We start from the raw sequence: 11,860 nt of genomic DNA, 5'->3' as shown, positions 1-11,860 counted from the left end.
CTGTATGTAAAGGTGCAGGTGCGTCCCCCTGAAAAGGTTAAAATGCGCAAGTTTCATCTTTAAAAAGTCACTTGTGGTTATTTCTAGAGCATTCTAGAAGGTTGTTCGACGTGTATTGAGCGCCTCCAGATGGTTCATGCACTCCTACCAAAGAGGAACTTATCCCATCAATAGGGGAGCTATCCCATCCAAAGAGGGGATTATCCCATTGATGGTGGACCTGATTAACTTCCTCTTGAGCACTATAAGTACAGGCATTGGGCCAGAAGGAGAAGAGGTTGAAGCTATACATTTTCTAAGGGTAAATGCTGCAGGAATTAGGACTCCCATTTAGAAGCTTGTGAGGAGAGATTGCCATCTTTGCTTGTTCTATTTGGGAGTGGGTGAGCTTTGTCAAAGTAGAGGAAGACTCTTGTGGACCCTGGAAGGAGCTTGCACAACACCAAGGCTCAGGTTGTAATGGTTCCTTTTGATTACCTTTAATGCAAATTGGTCCATTCTTCTCAATAACTTGTTGTTTATGGGTTATTTCATGTACTCCTTGGTCTATATGTTGAATATGCTTTGTTTTATGTTATAATCAGGTGCTATTTAATTGTTTGACTGTTGGTGATTGCAGGTTTTGGAGAAAAGGAGGAGCTCATCCAGATCAACAAAGCTTGGACTTCTACAACAGCGTTTGGACAAAGGTAAGAACGAAACACTTGATTTCTCATATCATAATGCATGTTTAGAGAAGGATAGCTCCAATTTGTCTTGTTTGTCACTAGAGAGTCTTAGGCTCCTAGGGAGGTTGGTTGTGTCCGCACAATCGACTCTTTCCGCCTGACAAGATCTTATTAAAATATTGCTCGAAGAAGCCCTCGAGCGACAAAGGAACGCGATGATGAACAACTTTGCCCAGATCCTTCAGCGGCTACCTAGAGGCGAAGCATCGACTTCCAGCAGCTACTCTAGAAATGCCACACCATTTAAGGTACAAGTTAATTTTGAAATCCCCATCTTTGAGGGTTAGATAGACGTAGATGCTGTAGATAAATGGTTAAATATGCTAGATGGGTATTTTTCTATTCATGAATTTTCGAGTCGGGAAAAGATTGTTTTCGCTCTTCTCAAAGCAGCCCCCCATGTCAAGGACTGGTGGGAAACCTACTGCGAGCAGAAGGATGAAAGCACAGGCTCACTATTTTCAGTCGCATCCACTTGGGATTCATTTCGGGATGCCATCAAGGAGCAGTACTACCCTATCAAAAACTACGAGGACAAATACATAAAGTGGACCATGCTGCGACAGGGAAGGGACCAAGATGTGCCAGAGTTCACCAAAATTTTTCATACCCTTCACACATAGTTGGGTATCAAAGATTCTGATCTGCATCTGTTACTCAAATACTATGGCTGCCTACAAATATACATCCAGGAAGAGATGGAGTTCCTGAATATCTCCTCGCTTGGCATGACGTATCGATACGCTGCCAAAATCGAGAAAAAGTTTAACTAGAAGAGGCGAGACTTTGGATCTGCGAATTAGAAGACCAAAGGACAAAGCCAAGGTGGCATGACCCAAGACAACCCATCAAAGCCACAAGAAAAGAAAAACACCATGAAGTCAAAGAAGGACACAGGAAAGTGGTGTGAGTTCCACAAGAGCCCCACTCACAACACAAGTGAGTGTCAGACCAAGTAGTCGCTGGTGACCGAGTTGAAGGCTTCCAAATCAGATGCATGTTCCGACCCTGAGCCAGAACTCGACAAGGGGAATGGAAAAGGGAAGCAAATCATTGATGCAGATCCCAGCGCCACTGTTGCCAGCACCAAGATCCAGAAAAATGAGCCCGAAGATCCAGAGGAGGGGGAACATCTTTTCCATACAGATGTGGGTGAAGGGTTTGCCACTGTAATTCATTGTTGATAGTGGAAGCCAAAAGAACCTCATTTCAGCAGAGGTCGTGAAGCAGTTGGGCCTACCGACTACACCACACCCGCAGCCATACAATATCGGGTGGCTTCATGAAGGACGAGATCTCAAAGTTCGCCAGCTGTGCCGCCTTCCCTACAACATCAAGCCCTTCACAGACGAGGTATTGTGTAATGTTACACCTCTTGATGTTTGTGATGTACTATTAGGCCAACCATACTTGTGGATGCGACATGCTATGTATGATTCAATGGCTCGCGTTGTCATTATTTCTTTGAATAATTCATTATACAGGATACCAAAGGTAGCCCCACCTACTGCCACTTCTTTGATCTCTACTAAGAAAGGCAGCAAGCTCATCTCCCAGACTAGGAAATTCATTTTCTATCTGATTCGCACCGAAAGTAAGGAGAAGATCGTCACCACATCCATGACCCCCGCGAAGGGTTCCTCCACGTAGCAGCAGCAGCAAAGGAATATGGTCATGATAGAACACAAGAAAAAATTCTCCTCACCCACAGGGGTCCCACACAAGCTTCAGGTGGGCAACAAATTCTGGTTGTATCTACAGAAAGAACGCCTTATAAGAGCCCATCAGAAGCTCCGACCACGCCGACATGGTCCTTACACCATTACTAAGGCTGTGGGAAATAATTCTTTGGTGCACAACATTCCTCCATTCCTTCGCTTGCACCAAGTGTTCAATGTGTACGGCCCTCGACCATGCTTCCCACCATTACTGGACACATTTGAGATTGCAGAACAACTCACTAAGGACCAAGTTCAGCAGATGGAGGAACTCAATGCAATGGGGACCATTGATTCCTAAGGGGGGAGGAATGATCCAAGTGGATGTTGGTGGTCACCCACCTATCCCATTTGGACCCCCACAACTATCTCTTTCAGTTTCCTAAATTGTAGCACAGTTTACTATTTTTAGCACTTTTTCGGGTCCTGAACTTCCGGAGCCGTTTTGAAGCCCTAAATGACGTTTTTGGGAAATATGGGGACAATATGCATCAATGGACCCATGTTTCCCTTCCCAAAGTTGTAGTGCTCGGATAGATCTTTATAATGAGCTATTGTACGCGTCAAATGGAGATCGGGTGCCAAGTTACGACCCCGGGAAGTTGATGTACCAACTTACCCAAAACGGGGCCCACAATTTGGCATTTCATCTTCTAGGGTTAGGTTTTGGGATGTTAAGGGTTTTCCATTGTTTCTCAACAATAAATAGGCCTTCGAGCCTCATTGTAATACAGTTCAGAGGCATGTAGCTGCCACATCTCTTCTCAAAGATAAGCTACCATTGCCCTAGATGGTTCATTTCCATTTATGTTTGTAAGCATATCTCAGTATTTTACATTAATGAAATGAAGTATTATTTCCGCTGCATCTTTGTGTATATGGTTATCTCTGTATTTTGTTGTGTTCCTATTTAAATCCGGATCATTTGGCCTCTAGAAGCCCTGGTTGGTTTTATTTTGGTTTAACCCTTATGATCCCACTTTCATACTTCGAATATGATGCGGGGGTGATTGGTTGAAAGATAGATTTGGTTCAACCTAATATATGGTCAAGTTGTACATTGAAGTCCCTCACTTTATTGCCATTTTCATACGTTAATATGAACTATTTTATTATTGTGATCTATGAGCAATTTTATTGGTTATTATGGTGATCTTATGGCTGATATTTCATATAGTTTCTATTCAGGTTATATGCTGGTTATATGCATGGTTTTATGATGTGCTCTTGCTATGGATCTCTCTCATGATTTGATAAGTTATTGAATGGTTGATGAATGCATGGGCTAACAAGTGTTGTGGAAACTAGCTTAAGAGGGCATAGAGCCTTCTTGGTGATTTTTAGGTGAAGTTCAAAAGTTTTTGATCATATATGTATTCATGACCTGTAGCTTATATATTTACTATCTTTTTTATGAAATGTCTATCTTGTATTAGGCATGTCTATGTTAATATCTTGCTCAAGTTTTGATTGTTTAGCATTGTTATCATCATTGTCATGATTCTAGAAATTTACAGGCAGTTATGGGTAGTGATCTAGAGGATAGCCTGAGAAAATGACATAGATGTCACTACTACATGCACAAAACAGTGGAAAATGGGTCATAACTACATGGAGACAGGCATATGGGTGCAGTTATAGCCTCCCAACTGCATGAATGAAGTGTTATGGGTATGGTTGGGGAGTAAACCTAGTAAAAAAGAGTTCCAACTTAGGGATTGATCACATGGGGTGGTTGGTAGGCTCTTGTGTGATATGTAGTCTCTGAGGGATATAATATTACTTTCGGTTTGTAGGCCCCACTTCCATAACTAGAACTTGGAGATTGAGACATATCATGGTGACACTCAACTCATTTTTACCCTACAGAGCTTGTCAAAGTGGGTAAATATGGGAGGGGTAGTTACAGGGTGGTATTAGGATGGGTTCCATTCTCTTTGGGGGATATTCTCTTTGGGGGTATTTCTTCAAGCTTTTTGATGAACGTTGGGACTTCATGATTTGGGCGTTTTTTCCCTTTCTGAGACAGGAGGTTTCTAAATGCGGTTGTAGAAGAGAATGGAGGGGGGGGGGAGAGGCCTCTCCGCCCCCTGGAGCACCCATGGCGGCGGCTCAACATGCAGCGTTCCTTGACCTAATCGCAGGATTTGAAAACGCGCTCAATGTTTGCAACGAAAGCAAGGATTTTCATAGCCCTGAACAGAGGCATATAGTTACCAAGCACTTATTAATAAATAGTAAATTTTATTTAAAATAAATTTGGCGTTGCACAACCGAAAGCAGGGATTTTCGTAGCCATGAACAGAGGCATATAGTTACCAAGCACGAGCTAGCTCCCCACCACTCTGCCAACAAAGGGAAGAGGAGAAAATGAACAGATTTTGTGAGAAAGTTGATAAGGGAAGAAGTGGCAGGTTTTTCCCCATACTAGAAGCAGATCACTGAGTTTCCAAAAGTGGGGAAGGATAAGTGTGCCTTGAAAGTGGCAAAGTATAAGATGGAAACACACAAGAGGGCCAAGAAGAAGCGAGAGGAGATGTCCAATTTCTTTAGAAAGATGAGGGTTTTTGGAGCTATTGAGAAGAATAAATAAACTACTAGCATTGTTGGACAGATTTTGTGGAGGATAACTTGTTTCAGTTTTTTCCTTAACTGGAGAGAAGTTAAGGAGGAATTTGTATCGGCTAGAATAATTTAACTAGTATCAATGAGTTTTGTGTGATGAGGTTTTTATGCATTGTCATACATCATTTTACATCCTTTTTACACGGAGTGTATGAATAAGGCAACATTAATCTCAAATCTTAACGATAGCAATTTGAGATTTTCTCATTGGGAAGCGAGGAGTAAATTCATTAAAAAATCATTGTATCGTATATTGTTAGATTCGTTGCAATCACCAAATTCTTAGCCCCTTATCTTCCTTCTCACTCCTCTGTTGATCTAAAATCTGCAGAACTTCAACAATTTGTAGAGAAAAAATCGAAGAATTTGTGTGTCTGGATCGAATCCCCAGACTGAATGGTGACCACAGGAACCAATAACATGCAGGCTAAGATGGTGGGGTTTTATTATTGGCTCATCATTATTTTTTTCTAGTAATGAATATAGTATGATCATCCTTGATGGGTTTTATCATATTTCTAATTTTGAAGGGGAGCTTGTTATGGTTTATTTGAGAATGAATTAGATGCGGGGTGTCTTTATTTTGGCCCTAATGATTTTTATGCCCTCTCCAAGTGTTTATTTTCAACTGAGAATGAATCAGTAAAGGATCAGATAAATGAGATGATTATATGGATAACATTAGGTGTATTGAGTGCTTCGTGGTTCATTTTATTGTAGGCATGGCTTTATTAAATTCATAGTGGGCGGGTCTTGGTAATTTGATAAAATGATCCTGATGTTTATCGTCAAGCAAAGTCAATGGATTAGATGTCACTTATTTTGCATTAGGCACCAACTGAGAACATCTGTCTTAGGATGGCTGCATAAGGTGCTTCTCAATCATTGAAAAAACAAACACCTAGCCAAAACCCAAACAGAGCCACAACAGTATCTCAGAAACCAGACAGATCTTAGAAAATCATTCATAGCTCAAATGATCCAGAAAATTGAATGGTTACATCAATCTATAGCTCATAAAACATAAACCGAGAGATACTATCTAGCCCCTACTTGGACAGGCCATCAACCTCCATGTTTTTTTCTCTATACACATGGAGGAAAGATAAATCAGAGAAAGAAGAATGGAGGGCATCAATATTAGCCATCCAGTGATGTAGCAAAGGAACATCTAGAGCGCTCCTCCCCTGCAACCAGCCAATGATATTTTTGGCATTTCCAACAATCCTAATGGATTCAATGGCTAGCCAAACAACACTCTGAAGTAAACCCCACAGTGCCACAATCTCGGCCCTACAGTTAGTGCCATCACCCCCATTCCAATAGAATCAAAAAACCCTACTGGAACAAAGCTCAATGAGAGCTACATAACCACATTGTCCCCCAACAAAAGCCCCATTGAAAAATACAATAGGGAAGAGTATCCCTAGATCCAAAATTCGAACAGTCTTCTCAGGGGACCTAGGAAACCAGTGGCCTATCTCAAGAAAGTAACCAACAATCTAACACTAGCAGAATAGCAGTCAGGGTGTCTATCTTCAAATATTGTAGCATTTCTAGACTGCCATATCCCCCAAAGAACATACATGGGGAGCACCTTGTATGGTCTTAGATTCAAGGACCGAAACATAATATACTCAATAATGAAGACCAATTTGAACCAACCCTAAGCTTCAGTAATATTTCCACATTGTCCCATATGGCCTTGGCAAGGGGACACTCCAAAAATAAGTGAATAATGTCTTCAATGGAAAAATGGAAAAAATGGCATCCACCCGAACCCTGAAGGCCCCTTTTCATCAAATTATCCTAGGTCAAGATGCAGTTTAAAAGGGTCAACTAGGAGAAACATTTGATCTTCAAGGGTGCATCCAATTTCCACATAGGCACGGTCCATTCATCAAAGGAACTGGGGGATGGAGAACCAGAAATGAATGCATAAATTTCTTTGACTTCTATGTTTCCTCCAATAGCTCGGCCACCCTGAGAAAGAAAATTGTGCATATCATTTAATGTTATCCTTGGCTCAATAAGATTGAGTCTATAAGACTTCCATTCAAGATCCAATTCTGCATTCACTCCCAACTCCCAAGAATGTGGCCATGTATGTAAGGGGTGGTCCAGGGAATTCCACTCCAAGTGTTTATTTTCTACTCAGAATGAAACAATAAAGGATCAGAGCAACGAGATGATTATATGGATACTATTAGGTGTATTGAGTGCTTCCTAACTCATTTTATTGTAGGTGTGGCTTTGTTAAATTCACAGTGGGAGGGTCTTGTTAATTTGATAAAATTATCTTGATTTTTATTGTCTAACGAAGCCAATGGCTTAGATGTAACTTATCTTGTATTAGGCACCAACCGAGAACATCTGTCATAGGATGGATGCATAAGGTGCTTCTCAATCATTGAAAAACAAACAGCTAGCCAAAACCCAAACAGAGCCACAACAATATTTGAGAAACTAGACAGATCCTAGAAAATCATTCATAACTCAAATGACCCAGAAGAATGAATGGTTCCATCAATCCATAGCTCATAAAACATAAACCCAAAGATACTATCCAACCCCCGCTTGGACAGGCCATCAACCTCCATGTTTTGTTCTCTATACACATGGAGGAATGATAAATAAGAGAAATAAGAATGGAGGGAATCAATATTAGCCATCTAGTGATGTATCAAAGGAACATCCAGAGCACTCATCCCTTGCAACCAGTCAATGATAGTTTTGGAATCTCCAAGAATCCTAATGCATTCAATCACCAGCCAAACAACACTCTAAGGTAAACCCGACAGTGGCACAATATTGGCCCTGTAGTTAGTGCCATCACCCCCATTCTAACAGAATCTAAAAACCATATTGGGACAAAGCTCAATGAAATCTCCACAACCACATCATCCCCAACAAAAGCCCCGTCGAAAAATCCAGTAGGGAAGAGTGTCTCCAGATCCAAAATTCGAAAAATCCTATGAGGAGACCTAGGAACCCAAGAGCCTATCTCAAGAAAGTAACCAACAATCTAACACTGGCAGAATAACAGTCAGGGTGTCTATCCTCAAAGATTGTAGCATTTCTAGACCACCATATCCCCCAAAGAACACACCAAAAAATAAGTGAACAATGTCTTCAATGGAAAAATGGCAAAGGGACACTCCAAAAATAAGTGAACAATGTCTTCAATGGAAAAATGGAAAAAATGGCATCTACCCGGACCCTGAAGGCCCCTTTTCATCAAATTCTCCTAGGTCAAGATGCGGTTTAAAAGGGTCAACCAGGAGAAACATTTGATCTTCAAGGGTGCATCACATTTCCACATAGGCACAGTCCATTCATCAAAGGAACTAGGGGATGGAGAACCAGAATTGAATGCTTAAATTTCTTTGACTTCTATGTTTCCTATAAAAGCTCGGTCACCCCATGAAAGAAATCATTCCTATAATTTGATGTTATCCCTACCTCAATAATATTGAGTCTATAAGACTCCCATTCAAGATACAGTTCTGCATTCAGTCCCAACTCTCAAGAATGTGGCCGTGTATGTAAGGTGTAGTCTAGGGAATTCCACTTCATTAAGTCTACAAGAAGTCTAAACCCCAATTGGTGCAATGCCAAGATAAATTATGGCAATAATGAATGACCCCTATTCATCCCCTTCATCGCATCCAACCCAATATGTATCTTAGCCCCATTTCTAGCTTTCCATTTCATATTTGCATAAAGCCAAATCTTAGGAGCCATCAAGATGCCACATATAACATATTTTTTATATTTAGAGGGAGCTCTTGCTGCATCCCACTCTTCCATACATTGTTGATGAATATATTTCCTTAATATTATATCTCTCCATAAGCCCTGAGAATTGAAATCCCCCCACTGATTACAACTAAGAAGGGCTAGATTAAACCGCTTTGTGTCCCTTAATCTGCAACCACCCAAATCATGAGGGACAGAAAGCATTCCAAGATTGATGAGGTGGTATTTTTTCCCTGGGCTAGATCCTGCCCATGAGAACTTGGCAATGATAACTTTGATTTTGTGAATGACCTCGAATGGGAGAAAGAATAAGTGCATCCAATACACATAAATTCCTTGAAGCACCGATTTTATCAAGATCACCATGCCCTGAGGGTCAGCCATTGGTGTTACCAAATATAAATCTTTTTCTAGACTTTTGTGATTAGTCATTCCCAGTCCAACAACTTGTAACTAGGTTTGATAAAGCATCCCAAGTATTTGAAACTTAAATACAAAGGGATCGACTTAATCCCAAATTGAGATTCTATTTGTTGGACGGTTGATACATCCATCTCATCTAATATCAACTCAGATTTTTCCTTATTGATTATGAGACCTGAGGCTCTACCCAATCTAGAAAGAATTTAATATATAATTTCCCATTCTAAAAATTTGACCGCACCAAGAAAAGGACATCATCTACGAAGCAACTATGAGTTGAGGTGGATGTGGAAGAGACCCTACAGCTAGTAATATCCCTCATTTATTTTGCTATCCTCAAGCTTCGACTGAGCGAATACATAACTAAAATAAAAATGAGTGGGGAGAGAGCACATCCTTGCCTCAGGCCCCTAGAAATTTTGAAGAAATCAGAGGGGCACCTATTAACTAGGACAACCATAGATGCCTAAGTCACACATGCCATTATCCATCTAACCCCATGATTTCAAAAGACAATCTTGTGAAGGATCAGATGAAGAAAATCCTAGTCTACCTGGTCATATGCCCTCAGTAGATCTATTTTCATGAGGTAGGTTTTTGTTTGTTTGATTTGATTGAATGTATGCTTTCTAATGCGATTGCAACTGCATCCTATATTCTATTTTAAGGAAGAAAGCCAAATTGCTCTGGGAATATATGAAGAGCAAGAATCGTTTAACTCTATTAGCTACAATTTTAGAAATCAATCTATAAACATAGTTACAAAGGGAAATAGGTCTAAAGTCAGAGAAAGAAGTAGATTTTGATTTCTTAGGAATCAATGCAAGGAAAGTTGCATTGATGGCTCTTGAGATGCAACCAGATACCCGAGATTCTTCAACCACCTGCAACAATTTAGCTCCCATGAGGTCAAAATAGGATAAGTAGAGCTCCAATGGCCAACCATCAAGGCCCAAACATTTTTCTTTGGCCATCTCTTTGAGCATATGGAGGAGCTCCTTTTCAAAAACCAGAAAATCCATGCACCTGATGTCATCCTCATTAACAAAAATGGGAAAGAGGCTTGCCAAATCTACTTTATCTGTAAAGTTATCCTCCTCCCGTTCGGTGATCTGTTTGCTGAAAAACCTATGTGCTTCTTCCATAATATCCTTGAGAGAATGTATCAATCTACCCTCAGAGTTCCTAATATTCCAAATAGTATTAGCAACCCTTCGCTTAGAAGCAACCCTGTGGAAGAATTTAGAATTTTTATCCCCTCCTTTGATCCAAGTAGCCCTGCTCTTAAGACACCACTCCTCCTCTTGGGCCAAAATAAGTTTATTATTCCTTTGAACTAGATCCTTAACTAGATTCAAATGGGATTTAGAAAAAAAAAAAAAAAAAAAAAAGTGATGGGTCTAGATAAGTAGTGATATCAACCTCAATCTGCCTAAGTTCTAGCGTTTTCTCCTCCTTACACTTGTGGATCTAGGCCTTGACAATGCCTTTAAGTCTCTTCAGTTTGTAGCTGAAGGTATCCATTTTCGAATTGAAGGCATGACAAAGAGGTTGAGATCATGACTGAACAACCAATTCCTTGAAATATGGCTCCTCGATCCAATGGTGGTTGAATTTAAAAGGAAGTGCTCCCTACTTCTCAACACCCTTCCATTGGATCATAATTGCATAGTGATCAGAGGTTTCAGAAAAAAAAGACAAGGCCTGTAGATTGACTAGCCTCATTTCAAGGAAGAATGCATTGGGAACCAATCAAGCATTTTGGCTATACCATCATCTCTAGACTGCCCGTTCCTCCAGGACAGGCACAACGGTTGTGGAACAATGTCCAAGAGCAGTTTCCGATAAAGAGGTTCTTAAAGTGTCCAACTAAGGGATCCACCATAACTTTCTTCCCCCAACATTCATGGTCCTCAAGAGTAAGGTTCAAATCCCCAGCTACTATAAGATGTTGCAGGTCTAAGATACCACTCCCATCAATTATGTCCCAAAACACTTTTCTGTTAATGTAAGGCCCATAAATATTCAGAATTCGAATTCTTTGACTTGTTCCTTAGCTTATCATGATAAAATCATGCCAATTTCTGTCTTATATGCTTTGAAAGTAGGGCAATAGAGGATTCTTATTTTAAAACTATATTGTCCCCATATTATTTGTTGGACAAGTTAAGAATATGCAAACTGCAAACAACAGTGAAACCTCTAAGCTTTCCAGAGTGTAAGTTGTGCTAATCATCAGGATTTTGTGGATGTAAATAATGTAAAGAGTATAAGCTGTGCAAAATAATTGAAAATTAATTTATTTTTTTGAAGCAATATCTTTAAAGGAAAGAGTGGAAATAGGGTGAGTTAATATATAGGTGAAGGGCATGATATGCCTTTAATGGTAGAAAGAACAACAAGCCTGTAGGTTAGCATGGGATGGATGCACGAGTACAATGCAAACCGATGACTAGATGTTCTCTCCTACAGTATCCACATTTTGTGGTGAGAGCTTGGAAAGAGTGCCATTGCAGCTGGTTAAAGAGCCCTCTACATCATCTCTTGTGGTATGCATAAATTCCCCACATATAGTTGTTGTAGTCATAAAACAACACTTTGTCTGAT

Source organism: Pinus tabuliformis, chromosome 2_1, assembly GCF_031772625.1.
Source record: "Pinus tabuliformis cultivar Carrire ecotype Pingquan chromosome 2_1, CPIR1, whole genome shotgun sequence".
Taxonomy (NCBI): domain Eukaryota; kingdom Viridiplantae; phylum Streptophyta; class Pinopsida; order Pinales; family Pinaceae; genus Pinus; species Pinus tabuliformis.
Note: the sequence above shows the minus strand (reverse complement) of the source record.